Source organism: Schistocerca piceifrons, chromosome 1 (genome assembly GCF_021461385.2).
Source record: "Schistocerca piceifrons isolate TAMUIC-IGC-003096 chromosome 1, iqSchPice1.1, whole genome shotgun sequence".
NCBI lineage: Eukaryota > Metazoa > Arthropoda > Insecta > Orthoptera > Acrididae > Schistocerca > Schistocerca piceifrons.
In genome coordinates this window covers 580,640,326-580,661,045 of record NC_060138.1, presented here as the reverse complement: position 1 = coordinate 580,661,045, position 20,720 = coordinate 580,640,326, and positions in this window count along the sequence as shown.

The following is a 20,720-nucleotide window of genomic DNA, read 5'->3' as shown; positions in this document are numbered from 1 at the left end:
TGGTGACACGCCTGCGGGCCCCGGTGTGAGCCTGGGCTTGGGGGAAGACCAGCATCCCCTCCCCTCTGATGGAGAAACAGTTGTGACCGCTCGCCGCACCACTGCCTCGCCGTTGATAGCAGCGTTCTGCAACGCCTGCCGGTGGACCAAGCCCTGTGCTTTCTGATGCGGAGGCTCCCTAGGCGGCCTTGCACCCACTTAAGAACTGCGATCACAGAGATCGTTACAAAATATCATGTGTACAGATTACCATAAAATCAGCGGAGTTTCTTACTCCTGATCAATACGTGGAATATTGCCCAAAATTAACTTGACAAGAAGGGCCTTGTTAACAATACCAATTAAAAAAACAATGAGGAAAATTACATAACCAATATTCAAACAAACAAAAAATCCTTTTTATAAAATATAGTTCCAGCATTACATCTGCTGTCCATCATTCAGGGTAGATCTTGTACAAGGTTTGGTCAGGATTTGGATAGGATTTGGCGCCGCTGCTAACTACAGACACAAAACTCTACCTACTCCTAACTACGCTCTCACACACAATCTACCCAGCTCGTACTAGTCACCATCACCATATAGCCCGACTACAATTCCCACATATAAACAAAATATTCCTTTCAACACCAATACCCATATCGTTGTTCATTGACTGCTCCTCCAGGGTTTGCAGCACACGTTTGCTGATCTGTGAAAAATTTCCGAGACTTCTTTTCTATGGACATTGCATAATAAAAGTTATGATTAATGAGACACAGAAGGTTCATTCAACCAGGAATGGTAAATGTTTCAACATCTATTCATCAGACTAATGCAAAAGGTCAGTGGGCATAAAAATGAAAATAAAAATCATCCTATCCTATTAGCAAACACACAAACACTTCGTCCTATAAGTACACAAAAAAATACTGTCAAAAGAAATCCATTGTCCAGGGCCATGAGTACCCAACTTACTGCTGTCATAAGATACTCATAATGATTACACAATTACTCACCACATGTCCCCAGGGGTCCTCACCTACCGTCATGTTATTTCAGCTTGGAGGTGGTCGCATTGATTCTCTATTAAATATCAAGCTGCTTGAGTTTATAAGCTGTTTCCATATATGTCTTCTTGGGTTTCACATCCTGGTGCCCTCAACCGTACCTAGTAGTACGTGGCGGCAAGTTACACTTTCCAAATATCTTATAAGATGGCAACTCTGAAAATCAAACACTATTAATCTCCCTTCATACAGAAATCCTTCACCTACAAGTCACCAAGTCGCTTCATCAACATCGCAGTACATTTGAAAAATCTCACTGAATCATGCTCACCTAAGGGGAATAAGAACACTACAACTGTAATTTACCATCAAGAATTACCTTACGTCCAATGACTCGCCACGCCAACACACCCGATACCTTTTCAATCATCAAAAAACGAAAGCCATCTTACCGTAATAGGAAACACTTCAAATGACCCTCATAATCATTCACATTCAGACGTTTTGAAGCTGCACAACACTACTCCTTTTTGCTGAGAAGAAGAAATAACTACACGCATATTGGGGGACCCTTTACAATTCATAGAAAATATACACTTTAATTTTAATCACACCAGAGTGAATCAAAACATTGGTAAATATGCACTGTAATTTTACGAAACAGAAGCGACTGGGTTTACCGCGGGCACACCAGTACTGTGGCCCTCCCTCAACAAATCTTCCATAATAACGTCTTCCTCTATCAAATGCACATCAATATCATCAATAACACCGGTCCTCATTAAGTTTGACGCCAACCGAGCCAGCCAACAGTCATTGATCCCTTTGATTAGAGGCATTTGTCGGATTGTGCCGCGGGTTCGCGGGACTAATTTCAACACCCACTAGCGGACCACCCGTACTGTTTACGGCAACCTTGTTGTTGCTTGTTCGATAATTATTCTGTGGTCGGTCACGACTAGCGTTCCTATGTCCGCTGTAATTGCGCCTAAATCTCTGCTCATTACCATATCTTCTAAACTCCCGAGGGTGTCTTTGATTTCCTCTAGGCGAATGATGACCATTAGCATAGTTCGTTGTGCCCGCGTTCCGTGAGGAGTCGCGACGCTGCCAACGCTCGCGCGCCCTGTTAACTCTCAGGCGACCCGTTATGTCTGTATTGCCACCTGTATCTACGGCTGCGGCTTCGCTCGCGAGGCCGCTGCTCGTAGGCACTCTGACTGTGATTCTGCGTGGTGCCATTCGCATCGCACTCAAGCTCTAAAAGGAAATTGCGAAACCCCTCTACGTCATCCTTACATTGTCCCGCAGGGATAATGTGCCGCAACTGCATTGGAAACTTTCCCAGGCAAATACGAATAATTTCCTCAGGTCCATAAGGATCGTCAAGATGTTCATTCGCCTGCAGCATGTGCTTGAACATCTGCACAGGGCTGGAGAATTTTGACCTGTTTAACTCTGGTAGCATAATGAGTCCGTGTTTTACACGACTTTGCGCTGCCACTGGCCAATAGATCGACAGGAAGTGTTGTCGAAACTCCCCAACAGTAGTGAAAGTGGAACAATTAGCAGCCAATCAAGTGAAAGTCCAGGAGCAATTATTAGCTAATCAAACAAAGTTGAATGAGCAATTAGAAGCTAATCAAGCGGAATTAAATAATAAATTAGTAGAGAGTTTTCAGAAATTTGCTGATGTTGTTGTTGTGGTCTTCAGTCCTGAGACTGGTTTGATGCAGCTCTCCATGCTACTCTATCCTGTGCAAGCTTCTTCATCTCCCAGTACTTACTGCAACCTACATCCTTCTGAATCTGCTTAGTGTATTCATCTCTTGGTCTCCATCTACGATTTTTACACTCCACGCTGCCCTACAATGCTAAATTTGTGATTCCTTGATGCCTCTAAACATGTCCTACCAACCGATCCCTTCTTCTAGTCAAGTTGTGCCACAAACTTCTCTTCTCCCCAATCCTATTCAATACCTCCTCATTAGTTACGTGATCTACCCACCTTATCTTCAGCATTCTTCTGTAGCACCACATTTCGAAAGCTTCTATTCTCTTCTTGTCCAAACTAGTTATCGTCCATGTTTCACTTCCATACATGGCTACACTCCATACAAATACTTTCAGAGACGACTTCCTGAAACTTAAATCTATACTCGATGTTAACAAATTTTTCTTCTTCAGAAACGATTTCCTTGCCATTGCCAGTCTACATTTTATATCCTCTCTACTTCGATCATCATCAGTTATTTTACTCCCTAAATAGCAAAACTCCTTTACAACTTTAAGTGTCTCATTTCCTAATCTAATTCCATCAGCATCACCCGATTTAATTTGACTACATTCAATTATCCTCGTTTTGCTTTTGTTGATGTTCATCTTATATCCTCCTTTCAAGACACTGTCCATTCCGTTCAACAGCTTTTCCAAGTCCTTTGCTGTCTCTGACACAATTACAATGTCATCGGCGAACCTCACAGTTTTTACTTCTTCTCCATGAATTTTAATACCTACTCCGAATTTTTCTTTTGTTTCCCTTACTGCTTGCTCAATATACAGATTGAATAACATCGGGGAGAGGCTACAACCCTGTCTCACTCCTTTACCAACCACTGCTTCCCTTTCATGCCCCTCGACTCTTATAACTGCCATCTGGTTTCTGTACAAATTCTAAACAGCCTTTCGCTCCCTGTATTTTACCCCTGCCACCTTCAGAATTTGAAAGAGAGTATTCCAGTTAAAATTGTCAAAAGCTTTCTCTAAGTCTACAAATGCTAGAAACGTAGGTTTGCCTTTTCTTAATCTTTCTTCTAAGATAAGTCGTAAGGTTAGTATAGCCTCACGTGTTCCAACATTTCTACGGAATCCAAACTGATCTTCCCCGAGGTCCGCTTCTACCAGTTTTTCCATTCGTCTGTAAAGAATTCGCGTTAGTATTTTGCAGCTGTGACATATTAAACTGATAGTTCGGTAATTTTCACATCTGTCAACACCTGCTTTCTTTGGGATTGGAATTATTATATTCTTCTTGAAGTCTGAGGGTATTTCGCCTGTCTCATACATCTTGCTCACCAGATGGTAGAGTTTTGTCATGACTGGCTCTCCCAAGGCCACCAGTAGTTCTAATTGAATGTTGTCTACTCCCGGGGCCTTGATTCGACTCAAGTCTTTCAGTGCTCTGTCAAACTCTTCACGCAGTATCTTATCTCCCATTTCGTCTTCATCTACATCCTTTTCCATTTCCACAATATTGTCCTCAAGTACATTGCCCTTGTATAAACCCTCTATATACTCCTTCCACCTTTCTGCCTTCCCTTCTTTGCTTAGAACTGGGTTGCTCTTGATATTCGTACAAGTGGTTCTCTTATCTCCAAAGGTCTCTTTAATTTTCTTGTAGGCAGTATCTATCTTACCCCTAGTGAGACAAGCCTCTACATCCTTACATTTGTCCTCTAGCCATCCCTGCTTAGCCATTTTGCACTTCCTGTCGATCTCATTTATGAGACGTTTTTATTCCTTTTTGCCTGCTTCATTTACTGCATTTTTATATTTTCTCCTTTCATCAGTTAAATTCAATATTTCTTCTGTTACCCAAGGATTTCTATTAGCCCTCGTCTTTTTACCTACTTGATCGTCTGCTGCCTTCACTACTTCATCCCTCAGAGCTTCTACTGTATTTCTTTGCCCCATTCCTGTCAATTGTTCCCTTATGCTCTCCCTGAAACTCTCTTCAACCTCTGGTACTTTCAGTTTATCCAGGTCCCATCTCCTTAAATTCCCACCTTTTTGCAGTTTCTTCAGTTTCAATCTGCAGTTCATAACCAATAGATTGTGGTCAGAATCCACATCTGCCCCTGGAAATGTCTTACAATTTAAAACCTGGTTCCTAAATCTCTGTCTTGCCATTATATAATCTATCTGATACCTTTTAGTATCTCCAGGGTTCTTCCATGTATACAACCTTCTATCATGATTCTTAAACCAGCTATGATTAAGTTGTGCTCTGTGCAAAATTCGACAAGGCGGCTTCCTCTTTCATTTCTTCCGCCCAATCCATATTCACCTACTATGTTTCCTTCTCTCCCTTTTCCTACTGACGAATTCCAGTCACCCATGACTATTAAATTTTCGTCTCCCTTCACTACCTGAATAATTTCTTTTATCTCGTCATACATTTCATCTATTTCTTCATCATCTGCAGAGCTAGTTGGCGTATAAACTTGTACTACTGTAGTGGGCGTGGGCTTCGTGTCTATCTTGGCCACAATAATGCGTTCACTATGCAGTTTGTAGTAGCTAACCCGGACTCCTATTTTTTTTATTCATTAATAAAACCTACTCCTGCATTACCCCTATTTGATTTTGTATTTATAACCCTGTATTCACCTGACCACAAGTCTTGTTCCTCCTGCCACCGAACTACACTACTTCCCACTATATCTAACTTTAACCTATCCATTTCCCTTTTTAAATTTTCTAACCTACCTGCCCGATTAAGGGATCTGACATTCCACGCTCCGATACGTAGAACGCCAGTTTTCTTTCTAACTTAATGATAAATTAAATAACTTGATGATAAATTAAATAAAACTGCGGAAGAATTGAAAATTCAGAATGAAAAGACAGAATTAAAATTAGCTGCTCAAATTGAGCAAGTCACTCGGCAGTGTAATGAAAATGCGAAGAAGTTGCGCCTAGAGCTAACCGAGTATGTTGCTACTAAGCTTGATACTATTAAAGAGCAGGTCGATTCAATCCCACAGATAGTTCAAGCACAAGAACAGAACAATGTTCTATGGCGGTAATTCCGGTATTAGTTGAAGTTCAAGATGAATTAAAGCAACAAGTAAATGAGATGTCAGCAGATATGCAGGATTTGAGAAAATCACAAGACAAGATTCCGAAGGACACTCAAAATTTGGATAAATCCATAAATAACATAAAGGAGAGACAAGACGGGGTTGATCATAAGGTAAACATTCTCGCGGGAAAATTCTCGCAGTTAAGTTTGGAAAGGCAAAGCATTTCTTCAGACAATATTGAACGTACGGCCAGTGCAGTTTACCTAATATAGATTTGCGAGAAGCCATAGAACAACTAGGCGAAGAACTTCAACAGTGGAGTAGAGATGGGCAAACTGAAACACGTAACTGTTTCTTCAGACAATATTGAACGTACGGCCAGTGCAGTTTACCTAATATAGATTTGCGAGAAGCCATAGAACAACTAGGCGAAGAACTTCAACAGTGGAGTAGAGATGGGCAAACTGAAACACGTAACTGTTTCGAAACTAATGAAACAGTACGATATAATGGTTCGATACACTGTTTCTGCGAGAAGCCATAGAACAACTAGGCGAAGAACTTCAACAGTGGAAAGTAGAGATGGGCAAACTGAAACACGTAACTGTTTCGAAACTAATGAAACAGTACGATGTAATGGTTCGATACACTGTTTCGAAACAGTGAAACAGTTTGTGTTTCGTACTGTAATAAATCTACACATTTTATCATCTTGAATGTCCACTGTATAAGTATGTCCACATAAACATAAATGAGGAGCGAGAGCGCTAATCATATCGTAGAAAGTATGAAACTATCACTTAGGCGTATTGGCTGTTTCGTATTTTCTTCAGCAAATGCGCTGCTTTCGTGTCGTGTGACTTTCATACTTTTCAATTGGCTGAGGACAGCCATAGCTGAAGGCAGAAGAACCACCACGAACGGAACTGGAGGTGGGAGCAAACTGCAGAAACAACGGATATGCTACTGGGATTCCCACATTCCATTAGTATGGCTAATATACCCATCCTACTAATTTCCATGCACACAAAGGGAATCATTGTGGATAATAGACACAGTGACTATAGACTCACAAATAACACCAAATAATTCGAATAAATAACAAAATATAACAGAAAAAAATTTTGTGTTTCAAGGTGTTTCGAACCGTTACTATAAATTTACGATGCTTCCCTTTCACCATTACACTATCAGTGATATGTCAAACAGATTGCTTGCAATTATACCTACATCAAATTTATGTACATGTCTAATAACTGTCACTCTACGCCTTTTTTTATTTAAAATGTTGTAGTCTTACTTGCGTTTCTTAATATGATTTCTGTACATGACCAGAGAAGCGTATGTTATAAAAAAAGTGTAATTTAACTGAATGATTTTCACATATTTATTATTTTGAATGTGAATAGTATGCGTTGTTTTATTGTTTAGTTAATGTTAATAAAGCAGATGTTACGCCATTTCGGAATAGGACAGTCAGCTAGAAACGAAGCTTTATTTTCGGATATCTTAAGCTTCATGCTATTGCTTGTCAAAAGATTTCGACACTCTTGAAAGTGTTTCATGAAGTGGTATGTTGTGTTTCAGTACCTGTGCCGAGCCCGAATCTCGTCCGACACAGAGCGGAATGAAACATCACTGTTTCGTCCGTTCCAGGCACAGGTGGGCTGAAACAGTCTTATTTTGAAACAACGATACAGTTTCTGTGTCTGGCTCGAGATCCGAGACAGGGGCGGAATGAAACACCACTGTTTCGAAACAGTGAATCATAGCCGTTCCGAAACACTGAAACAGTTCCAGGTATCGATACACCGTATCGAAACATAGAAACAGTGGCCAAGTCTAGTGGAAAGAAAACATTGAGAGATCTTTAAACCTATCTCGAGGAGATTTGCGTTCCACGCAAGGAAATGGACCCATAACAAGATCTATCAATGAAGCTACATTATTTAACCGATCAAGCACAGAAAGGGACATTAATGCACACGTTCGTTTTTGCAACCAACAGATGATTCAAGAGGAAATAATAATCGACATTTAAACTGAAGGGGGCCGCTTTATGCTCCGTAAAGTCGGCCGGGGAATACAAAAGGAGCGAACCTATTTTAAACGAAATTAATTCCGTGGCAATGTTGAGATATAGTGAAGGCGAATTAATGACAGATGAATTGACGAGAGACTTAGAGGCCTGTGTAGTCGAAGATAAAAGGGTTCCTGTGTCTGAGATCATCACAGAAGTGGGAGGAATTTTAACCAATGTTGTATTGGACATAGCTTCATCTACAGACGTAGTATCCGGAACTTTGTTTCGCAGAATTAGAAAAATTAAGAAAATCCCTGTTCTACCAGTACAAAATTGCCGGGTTATAGGTGCAGTGGGAGCAAAATCCCGGAACGTCAAGCTACAAACGCTTATAGAGATAAAATTGGGAAATGTAGCTAAACAATGCACGTTCCTTGTAGTGGAAAAATTGTTAGTAGATTGTATTCTTGGCATTGGAACTTTGCAAGCCTGCAATTACAAGTTGGACTTGGTAGAAGGAAAGGTGCATTTTAAAATCGAAGATCAATTTGTTACACTGATCTTACTGACAAAGGAGGCAGTGTATGAGCGATATTTCCGTGGTGCTGCTGTGCAGTTGATTTGTGCTAAAAATAATAATATGTACCGACTACCGATCAAGTCAATTCAAGTAGAGGATTTCAAACAAACAGTCGAACAGAAGATTGCTGAGTCACATTGCCTAACGGATAGTCAGAGGGAACAATTATTCAATATATTAACAGAATATGAGTCAGTTTTCGATGAAAAGCCCGGAATTATTAGAGGATATGTTTGTACATTGCAGATTAAGCCCCATAAGACATTTTGCCGCACACACTATCCCATTCCCTGGCGATTAAAACAACCAGTTCAGGAAGAGATACAAAAAATGTTAAATTGGAATCTTATTGAACCTCTCGAACAGCCCATATTGTTCTCCGTTGCTTGTTGTACCAAAGCCAGGAGGAAAAGTTCGATTGGTATTAGATGCAAGGGAAATTAACAAAATAATAGTACCTGTGCGCACACATCCGGAGAACATCGATGAGTTAATACAGAAATTTCAAGATGTATACTATTTAACCAGTACTGATTTGAGAAGTTCGTTCTGGCAAGTCCAGTTAGACAGGGACTCAAGAAAATATACTGCTTTTATATATGGAGGGAGAAGCTATCAGTTCAAGGTCGTTCCGTTTGGTCTCAATATCAGCTGTGGAGTTTTTATTTCTGCGTTGGACTATGCCCTTGGACCAGAACTACGTAGTCGAATAACAATTTTTGTGGACGATCTATTAATTGCCTCTAAACCTTGGGAGGAACATGTACAACTTACTATGAGGATTTTTGCTGTGTTCAAACAAACTGGTATAACTGCAAATCTAAAAAAAATCCCAATTTTCTCTACAGAGAATTATATTATGAGGACATATGATTAATGCAAAAGGCATTCTTCCAACAGAAGCGAAGATTAGTGCGATAAAAAATTTTCCAACTACAAGAAACAGAGGACAACTGAAAGGCTTTATAGGCTTGGCTTCATTTTTTCGTCGATTTATTAAAACTCAAGCAATGAACTCTGAAGCACTAAACCGGCTCCTGAGGAAAGATGTACCATGGCAATGGTCTAATGATTGTGAAAAGGCTTTTTGTGAAATTAAGGATCAACTGATAAATGCTCCGTTATTATACCACCCGGATATGAATGTCGGATTCTGTTTAGCCACTGATTCATCAGATGTGGGATTAGGATTTTGTTTATCTCAAATTAGGTACATCGGCGGTGTAAAAACCTTTTGTCCAATTGCATTTGCTAGCAGAGTTTTATCCACCTGTGAAAGAGCATATACCACTACGGAATTGGAAGCTTTAGCAGTTATTTGATCTTTGAAAAGGTTTAATTATTATGTACATGGCTCAAGGATAACCGTTTATTGTGACCACCAAGCACTAGCCTTTTTACAAACTTGTAAGTTGCTGCATCCTCGCTTGTCAAGGTGGACGCTGGCGCTGCAAGAATATCAGTTTCAAATTATTCATGTAACCGGAAAAGAAAATATTATAGCTGACGCGTTGTCAAGATCTCCAGAAGGAATAACACCTGAAATGGATGTAAATAATAAGGCAGAATTTCCAGTGCTTCTTCTTCAAGAAAATAATTACAAGTTATATTACATTCATTTATGTAAGACAATGGGTCAGCTTCAGAAGAAGGATCGGCGATGGAATGCTATAATACGACAATTCAATCAACAAAATCCTACGGTCAATTTGGAATACTACCGGCTTGTGAATAATATTTTATTTTTTAAATCTGGGAAGGCTGAGAATCCAAATTGGTGTGTCTGCATACCCGAAGAATATGAAGAACGATTAATTTGGTTTACACATTTGACCTCGGGTCATGTTGGTGTTGTAAAGTGTGCTAATAAGATTAGATATTATTGTTACTTCCCAAATATAAGGCGAAAAGTGCACAAAGTCATACAGAAATGTGTTCTCTGTCAAAAGGCTAAGCCGGACAACAAGGGAAATAAAATTGCGCTTCACTCAATAATACCTGAAGCACCAAGATCACTTATATCATGTGATATTTGTGGACCACTTCCTAGAGCCAGAGGTGGTGTTAAGTACATTATTGGATTCTGTGATGTGTTTACAAAATATGTTAAACTATATCCTATAAAATCAGCAACTGCAAGAGCTGCCACAGTAAAGTTTGTAAATGACTACCTTCCTCATGCAGGGATTCCAAAATCTATAATCTCTGACAATGCGAAGATATTTACTGGATATTTATGGAGAAAATTAGTATCACAACTAGGAATAAAACAGATATTTACATCTTGCTACCAGCCACATGGGAATTTATTTGAACGGGTTTTCCGAGAACTAAACAGATTCATGAGAACGTACTGTCATGATAAACAAACTACCTGGATAAACTATTTGACCGAGTTTGAGCAGATTTATAATAATTTACCACATAGTTCTACAAACTTTACCCCGAATGAACTGATGTTCAGAGATAACGAAAGAAACTTTTGGGTAGATAACTTGCCTGAACTCGAGGACACCAAAATGTCATGGGAAGAAAAAATTCGCAATGCTCTCAATAATATTACGGAGAAAGCAAGACAGCCAAAGGAAATCCATGATAGAAACATCAAATGGATTCAGACTTTCAATATCGGACAGAAAATTCTTTTAAGAAGACACATCAAGTCATCAAGGTTGAAGAAGACCATCAGAAAATGGAATCTAATTTATACAGGTCCATATATAATAGTTGATATACCGAATCCTGGTGCGTATTTATTAGCATATCCGGATTCTGGAAGAATAAAAGGATTATTTCCTCATGCAGACCTAAAGAGGTACTTTTAAGGCAAGCGTGTCAAATTAAATGAAAAGTCTGTATGAAGTATTTGGGTGTTGAAAAAAAAATAGAAGTGCGAAGGACAGTATGCCTCAGCTACTGTGATAGGTTAAATGACAGCATGCCAAGCATCTGTGATAGTTTAATGAACAGTAAGCCATTGCTTCTGTGATAGTATAGGAATATTTAGAAAAGTAAGTGGAACTGTAGTTATTGCTGCTGTGAAGACTTACGGATTATCTGTCGACACGATGATCACCAAAGAAGCTTGTGCGTGTGAAATAATATACATTCAGGGAGTGTTAATCTCCAGTGATAATAAGTTTACTGAAACTATATGATCGAATACGGCGCTTGCGTGTGAAGTTAGTGTTTGTAAACTGACAGTTCACAGGAGAACAGAGAACAAATGAACCGCGTTAGGAAATTAGAATCGATTGCAACTGTCCACAGACATAGATACTCGCAGTTTCGTTTTTTTTTTTTTTTTTTTTGTTTGCGCGAACTAAATTCTATTTAAGAGAATTTAATTAACTAGTTTAGTGTGTTTTTATAAAATTAGAGTTAATAAGAAAGTTCTTCATTGAATTTATAATAATGTGTCATTTTCCAATTGGATTTGTTTATTGTTATGTTGCATTCATATATGTTCATGAGAAAATGCGGCAATCGGAGTATAAAAAAGAAAAATTTGATCGTCAATCATTACTAACAAAGATTAATTTCAGCTGGAGAGGTCATGCAGCAAGACTTAATTAAACGTTCTCTTTCAGCAAAATTTCATTGTAATCATGTATGAATAAGATATAATTTTTTTGGAAATTGTCTCAAATAATAAAGTTTTTAATATTCTGACATGCTATCCACATTCTTACTTGAAACCAAATTAGGAAAAGATTCAGATCTACTTCCACCTGGAAAAGCCAACGAAACGCAAAAAAAAAAAAAAAAAAAAAAATATAACCTGGATTAGAACCTTTCGACTTACTCAAGAAGATGGATGAAATTATTCATGTTTTCAAAATTGTTTTCCGATCTGGAGTTGTGATATTGAGCAACTACAGTATGGATTAAGATACCTAGGTGTGGAAAGTATAAGACGAATGGATTTTCCCATTCCTCAGATGGAAGATTGGATGGATCAGGTCCATATTTGAGTTCACAATGAATCTAGAGAAATTCGACTAACCCTTCTCTTCCAGGAATCTTTAATAGTTGACCATTCCTTAGACGAATTTCGATTGTTTCATGCCACAATCCTGAGTACCTTTTCCTGAGGTTCCTTCTGGTCTCTCAAATCCGTTGCGTCTCCTGTCCGGTACGCCAATTAGACGCCTGTCCTCCGTGCCGTGTCCCATGTTTAGAGGTCTGCGCGGATAAGAAAAGTGCAATCCGCATCCGCACCGCATCCGCAAGGTCCTAATCCGCAACCGCATTCGCATCCGCAGCAATAAATCCGCATCCGCAAGTTCCTTATCCGCATCCGCATACATTTAAGTTTTGAATGAGTAATTAATAGTAATAGACAGTAGTACTTAGAATTATGGTATGTAATGACATAGTTATTGTTAGGGTGCCATTTCTGCCCCAACTTAACTACTTTTGACTTCTTAAATCACAGGAAATGCTCTATACCTACTCTAATGCAGACCATTCCAAACAGGAAAGCATTGGCGCTCCGGAGCACACACAGTAGTGGCTCAGATCTCGTGAGATTGGAAACGCTATTTAAAAAAATAAAATTCAATGTAATAGTATTAAATGATGAAAATACGTGTACAGAAACAATTATATTTCGCTGCTCTTGTGCTAAGGCAGCTGAAAATGACGATGGTTTTAAACTGTTACTAGCACATTGCATCATTTACCGACAGTTTTTCTGTACTCACTGCTTGGATGTGTCAAATTTTGAAGCCATTCATGTCAGCTGATGATTATATTACAGCTTACGCGTTCAGTCCTCGTCATTTCCAGGTGAAAATATTTACAGTATTAGGCCTACACTGCAAAACGCTGGCGCCCCTATGAAAAAGTTAAACTGCCAGCAATTATTGACGTTGTCTGGAAGAAATAACTCGTCTTCCGAAGAGTGACAACAAAATCAGTGGTTATAGAAATTAGGAGTCCATTTAGCTGTAGCTAAAAATACGATAGAAATCTCGAACCTCACCTTTTGGTTGATTTATTGAATTAAGACCTAGCGATAAACAAAGTTTTTCACACTTTAAAACATCCTCAACATTAGTCTAAATTACTAAGACAAAATTTGCAGTAGATTTCGCAGTTAATACTTTCAATGTTAAAAAATAATTTTTTTCAGAGTTTAATGGAACTGTAAACGATTTCAAGATGTCTATATAAAAACCACTGTCCCATAACTTCAAATATTAGGCACTGTTCCCTGTTAAGCAATACCGAGTTAAAATGTTGAATTTTGTTACGAATTTCAGCCCTTATCTTTACTAATTGGCTGGCAAATTAAAAGACACATTATTATTTTGGATGATTTGAATATTTTGTAAGTTTTCAATGTGATCAGAATAATCTTTCACGGGCTATCGCCGTCACAGCTTGTTGGTGGTCGTGAGCCGTAGTTTGGAGTCCCACTTGTAATTAATTACAAGGCCCGCCGTGCCACCGCTCCGGCCGGGCTGTTTCACTGTTCACAAAGAGCGACAATTGTCGGCGGCTGCAAATGTTAGTGTAGTGTACGCTGAAATTTAGGTAGGCACTTATGACATCATCATTACCTAGTTTAATAATATTGACGTGTTAGCTGTTGAATGTTCTTGTTGCGAAGAGTAAAATCTTAAAATTGAGCTCTTTAATATGAAAATTACAACAAAACAAATTGCTTGTAAAATATTTCTTTCTTTTACCTAATGCTACTTAAATGTTCTTGTTGGGAATAGTAGAAATACTAACAATATGACGTGGAAATTCTTTACTATAAATATTACAATAAAAACTCACAGTCTTCAGATTAAATATTTTCATCTTCTGCTTGCTTCTGATTCAGATTCTGTAAAAGAAAGAATCAGATGAAAAAAAATTGTATCTAATTCAGATAAGACCAAAAAATACAATGAAATAAGAGAAGCTGTACAAGTACTTTTTTACTTTGGAAGATTACTATGCAGGAACATGATGTCATCAATCGTCTGTGGCTTCAAAGACGTGCGTCGGTCCTGCATTATTTGTCCCGCAGTAGAGAAGCTTCTCTCAGGTGGCGCGCTGGACGCTGGAATGCAGTCCACGAAGTAAGCGAGTTTGGAAGGACGCGGATAGACGGTGGTGGTGTGTTGGGGCTTATGGGCGCTCAACATCGAGGTCATCAGCGCCCTGACACACATTAAAAGGAACGAATGTGGACAGACCTAATAAAACTGAAGCACACACTCAAAGAAAGCAGGAAAAGAAGGAAAATGCAACACAAGAAAGTAAAACTAAGGAAAGGGAAAACATAGCAACAAGAATGCCACAGGAAATTGACATTGGCTGGCCACTTACATAAAATATGGGCGAGCTTGTCACACAGTGACCAAATTAAAATCCTCTCCCTAAAATCTTTGTAAAAACATTTGACATGGCACAGAACTTTAAAACTTTAACCACATTCGTCCGACGTTGCCTAAAAGAGATGGCAGGTCCGCTGGCAAGTCAGCCGCGGCCCGCTGGTCAGAAAATAAAACGCAATCCAATAAAACGTGGCGCACAGTGACCTGGACGCCGCAAGCACCACACATTGGAGGGTCCTCCCGCCGGAGCAGCAAGCCATGCGTCATAGGGCTTTGGCCTATTCGAAGCCGAGTGAGGAGAACCTCGTCCCGTCGATGGAGCTGAAAGGAAGTACACCACACACGTGTTGTGGGCTTGACTATACGGAGCTTATTGTCAGTCACTTCCAGCCACTCACCCTCCCACCGACGCATGACTCGTGAGCTCAACAGCGAGGTGAGTGCGTGCAGGGGGATAGCACACTGAGATACTTGTGGATCGAGACACGCCTCCTTGGCTGCAAGATCTGCCCTTTCATTCCCAGCAATTCCGACATGCCCCGGAACCCAGAAGAAAGCTGCAACCTTCCCCAGTCGCTGTAGTCGGAGGAGGGCATCCTGGATGGTCTGTACTATTTTGTCTGACGGATACAAACGTTTCAATGAGTGAAGGGCACTGAGTGAATCGGAACAGACAAGAAATTTAGGAAAGGAAGAATGTCTCATCTGCTCCAGTGCCCGCAAGATCGCAGACAATTCTGCATCAAAGACAGTAAAAGTCTGAGGCAGTCGGACCTTGAGGACACGATCCGGAAAAACAACTGAGCAACCAACGGAGTCCCCTTGTTTCGAGGGCCGGCCGAAGTGGCCGTGCAGTTAAAGGCGCTGCAGTCTGGAACCGCAGGACCGCTACGGTCGCAGGTTCGAATCCTGCCTCGGGCATGGATGTTTGTGATGTCCTTAGGTTAGTTAGGTTTATCTAGTTCTAAGTTCTAGGAGACTAATGACCTCAGCAGTTGAGTCCCATAGTGCTCAGAGCCAGCCCTTGTTTCGACCCATCCGTAAAAACAGCTACATAGTCGTGGTGCTCAGATAAAATGGCAGAAAATGCAGCATTAAAAACGGTGGCAGGAGTGCAATCTCTCTTGTACTGCAATAAATCTGAAGTCACTCCGGGACTCTTCAGTAACCAGGGTGGCAGGCGGTTAAAACCCTGGATTTGGGGTTGTACAGACTCCACACCGAGGGACTCTAGCACACGGGTCACACGGATCCCAAACGGCAACGTAGCCCGGGGACGGCGGGAAAAAAGGCGTTCCAGAGGTGGATGGGCAACAAGATGGTGAGCAGGCGAGCTAGGAGCTGCAAGAAACTTACAAGCCTGGCGCACCAGCAGGAGCTGCCGCCGGATGGTAAGTGGCGGTTCGCCAGCCTCAGCACAGAGGCTGGGTACGGGACTGGTCCGATAAGCACCCGTGGCCAGTCGAATCCCAGCATGGTGAACAGCGTCAAGGATCTGCAAATAAGACGGCCTTGCAGACCCATATACTGTGCACCCATAGTCCAGCCGTAAACGCACAAAAGCTCGATAAAACTGAAGGACACGCGCCCTGTCCGCTCCCCAAGACCTGTGGATGAGGCACTTGGGTATGTTCAGTGCCTTCAGGGTTCTGGCTTTCAAGTCACGTAGGTGTGGCAGCCATGACAACCTGGAGTCGAAAATTAGGTCCAGAAACCGCACTGTGTCTCTAAAATGTAGGACAGTATCCCCCATATACAAGGCAGGCAAAGTAAAAAGACGACAAGAACGACTAAAATGAACACAAACACACTTATCGGCAGGAAACCGAAACCCCGTCTTTCCAGCCCACTCCTTTAACCGCCGCACTGTTAGCTGCAACTGAAGGCTCACGGTTGCAACACTGGAGGAGGAAATGAAAACAGCAAAGTTGTCCACAAATAAGGAGCACTGTACGGGACTCCTCACTGTAGACGTTATACTGTTGATGGCTATGGCAAAGAGGGTAACGCTTAAAACACTGCCCTGGGGGACACCGTTCTCTTGCTCAAAGTGATCAGACAGTGTGTTACCAACGCGGGTCCGAAAAAACCGCTGAGACAGGAAAGACCGAATGAAAATGGGGAGGCGGCCACGAAAGCCCCATTGATGCAGTTGTGCAAGAATACAGTGTCTCCAAGTAGTATCATATGCCTTACTGATATCAAAGAAGATACCGATACAGTGATGCCGACGGAGGAAAGCCTGCTGAATAACCGCCTCTAGGAGGGTCAGGTTGTCGACCGTGGACCGAAATTTTCGGAATCCACACTGAAAGCGGCTAAGGAGCTGTCTGGTCTCTAACAGCCAGACCAGACGACGGTTAACCATCCGTTCCAGGGTCTTTCCGACACAGCTTGTCAAGGCGATACTACGATAACTACCGGGACATGTGCGGTCCTTTCCTGGTTTGAGGAGAGGGATGAGGATTGCCTCCCTCCACGACGTGGGGAACACTCCTGTCTGCCATATGAGATTAAAACATTCGAGGAGGATTTCCTTTGACGCAGCTGGCAGATGTCAAAGCATGGAGTACTGGATGCGGTCGTAACCTGGTGCAGTCTCAGAAGTCTCGGTAAGCGCCGATTCAAGTTCCCACATGGAGAAAGGGGAGTTGTAGGCCTCAGAACTGTTCGACCGAAAGTCCAAGTTCGCTCTTTCGACAGTCGCACGGTAGCGACGAAAAGCTGGATCCTGGGTTGCAGTGGCAGTACTTTGTGCAAAATGCTCTGCCAGCGTCTGAGCAATGGCTCTGGGTGTCGTTTGGAGGCATCCCTGGTTCAGGACTGCAGCTATTGGTAAACGGCTACGTTTACCAGAAATCTTCCACATGGCTTCCCATACTTTTGTGGAACAAGTGGAACGGTTGATGGAGTCCAGGAACTCCTGCCATGACCTTTTCTTGCTCTCTTTAATGACACGGCGTGCCCTGGCGCTCGCGATTCGAAAGGCGGTAAGATTGACCGCTGTTGGGCGGCATTTAAATCGGCGAAGAGCCGCACGCCATTCCCGGATGGCTGAACGGCACTCTTCTGTCCACCAAGGCACAAGGCGCCGCTTAAGAGGGCCAGAAGACTGTGGCATGGACAGGTCAGCAGCATGATGGATCACAAGTGTGATGTGATCCACCCATTCCTCTACGCTGTTGTGGCGTTCAAAGACAGCCAACCGAGTGAAAAGTGGCCGGTTAGGTCTGCCAATCATCCACGATGGCGGCCTCCGCTCCAGCAATACACCATCCAGGAGATGAATGCGGATGGGGAAGTGATCGCTGGAATGAAGGTCGTCAATGACCTCCCAGTGGACAGAGTCATTGAGGGTTGGAGAGCAGAAAGATAGGTCAATGGCTGAGAATGACCCAGTAGCAGTAGAGAAATGAGTCGGAGTACCTGTGTTGGGGATGCACAACACTTGAGACGTTAGGAGGCTCTCCAAAATTCGACCTCGAGTGCAAAGAGAAGTGGAGCCCCACAGGACATGATGGGCATTGAAGTCTCCCAGGAGGAGAAATGGGCGGGGGAGCTGGTCGATAAGATCTGTGAGAGTGTCTAAGGTCATTGCATCCAGAGGGGGTAAATAAAGGGAGCAAACGGTAAGCCTCCGACGTGAATGAATTTCAACTGCAACTGCTTGCAGGTCAGTATCCAGGAGGAGAGCAGGGGAGTGGTGGTCATTATTGACAAACACGGCGACTCCGCGTTTGGCCTTTTCTCCAGTCAGGTCATCTTTGCGATATAACGTATAGCCCCTTAGTACAGGAGCATCAGATGGTTTTAAATGCGTTTCCTGTAAACACAAGCACAGGGGGCGTTGCTGTGCTAGGAGGTTCAGTTCCTCCACATGTGCCCGGAATCCATTCATGTTCCACTGTATAATGGGAGTCTTCTATCAGGGTGGGAGGACCTTCATTCTCACTTTCTGTCGGGGAGGAGAGCCCACAACAGGTGGAGGCTCAGTTTTGGGGCGAGATGATTGCCCCAGTCTGACATCAACCTCCATCGCCTCTGAAGAGGAGTCGAGAGAGACGTCAGAGAGAATGACATCAACATCAGCAGACTGTATAACTTCAGTCTCCTTCACTGGGCGAGTCTTTACCTTTGGCTTTGGGTTAGATTTTCTGGCCTGAGGTGGCACTGGAGCCAAAACCTCAGAAGCAGTAGGGGGTGTAGCAGCGCTGGGAAGTGCACAAGAATGAACCCGGGAAGGGGCAGGAAGTTCCACTATGTCAGCTACCACAGCCTGGTCGGAAGGCCGGGGGGTGAGCAGCAGGCTTCACAGAAACGGCAGCAGCACACGTACATTGACAAACGCAGGTGTTAGTGCTGACAGTAGCCACCTCCGTTTGTGTAGCGGCATCGGTTTTCAAGACTGGCTGTTTGAGAACGGAAGAAATGGAAGCAGCGAACGTGGGCGGCTACATGGACTTGTATATTTTCTTTGTCTCACCATACGGGATGCGTTTTGTGGTTTTAAGTTCCTGGATCTTCCGTTCCTCAAGGAAAACTCTGCATTCCCTACTCCACACAGGGTGATCCCCAGAGCAGTTGACACACTTGGGAAGAGAAGAGCAACCAACTCCCTCATGGGCGGCTTTACCACAATTCCCGCAAGTAGCTTCCCCTCTACAGCCGAGAGTATAACTGTGGACAATTTCTCGCAACATAATTTTTCGCTTCCTTTACAACTTCACCTTTTTCGGCACTCCTAAGAAATTTTAGGTTTTTATATTTTGGATTCAAAAACGTTGCAAGTTTATGGGTTACTGTTATGTCCCATTTGCTGATTAAAATAGATTTGGTTGTACTCTTTAAATCTATCAGAAATGGGCTGTTGCCATCAAGGAAACAGAAAAGTTTTAACTTCCACAACACATATAAATAAAGCGTAGGGGTTTTGGAGGCTTCGAGATCACAAGAAGCTATTTTAAATGGTGTCAGAAAGGTTATTATATCTTCCAACATCCTCTTGTCTACAGAATCAATCAAATTATCTTGATTTTTCTGTGACAAAATTGACAGAACTTCAAACAATTGTGAATTAATAGACTCAAACATATCCAATTTACTGTTCCATCGTGTGTCTATATCTCCTTTCAATGACTTCTGAAGGCGATTCGGAAACTAGATCGTTTAAAGAAAGTTGTGATAGCTCGACAGGAATTTATTAGTCGCCGCACGTCACTCTTCTCATCATTCGCGTCTCCTCGAGTAGTGTGCTCCAGCACAGTATTAAGAATGTGTGCTGAGCACGAGAGCCTCTTGCATTGGCGAAGTGCTGCCACAATATTTGGACCTTTATCCGTAACGAACACGATGATATTCACAGTACTGAATAATCGAACGACCGTAGTATCTTAATTAATTCAAGTTTAATGTTTTCTCCTGTTTTTTTAATCTCACTCTCAAAATTTCTGGTGCACAACACTCGATCGTGATGTTTCACTTCTTCATAATTAACATAATGTGCATTCACTCCCATATAGTTTATTTTACAGTACGAATCAGTCCGTAAATCGACAGTTAGTGGTCCACTTATATCTCTGAATATATTCTTCACATCTGCAGAGACAGTTTCACGCAGTCGATCGGCCTTTTCCTTCAAATTTCTGGATATGGTGGTTGTATGAGGTAGCAGTTCCTTAGCACTCACTGCACCGTACTTGGCCCCCACATCAATAAGAAACTGTGCCGTCTCAAGAAACCCAGACCCACACGCAACTTCGAATGTTAAAATGTCTTTGCTGACAAGATTGATAAGTTTTTCTGTCGCGGCTGTCTTCAAATTTGGCGGGACTTCAGGAACTTTCACGTCTCTCTTGTTGTTTAAATAAGTAATTATGCTACTTTGTCCACCCTCACAGAATGTTTTAGCAAATTTGAAGTTCCACTTTTGTGTCCAGTATAGGAATATACTTTTTTACATGCAAAACAAGCCACTATATCTTTTATCTT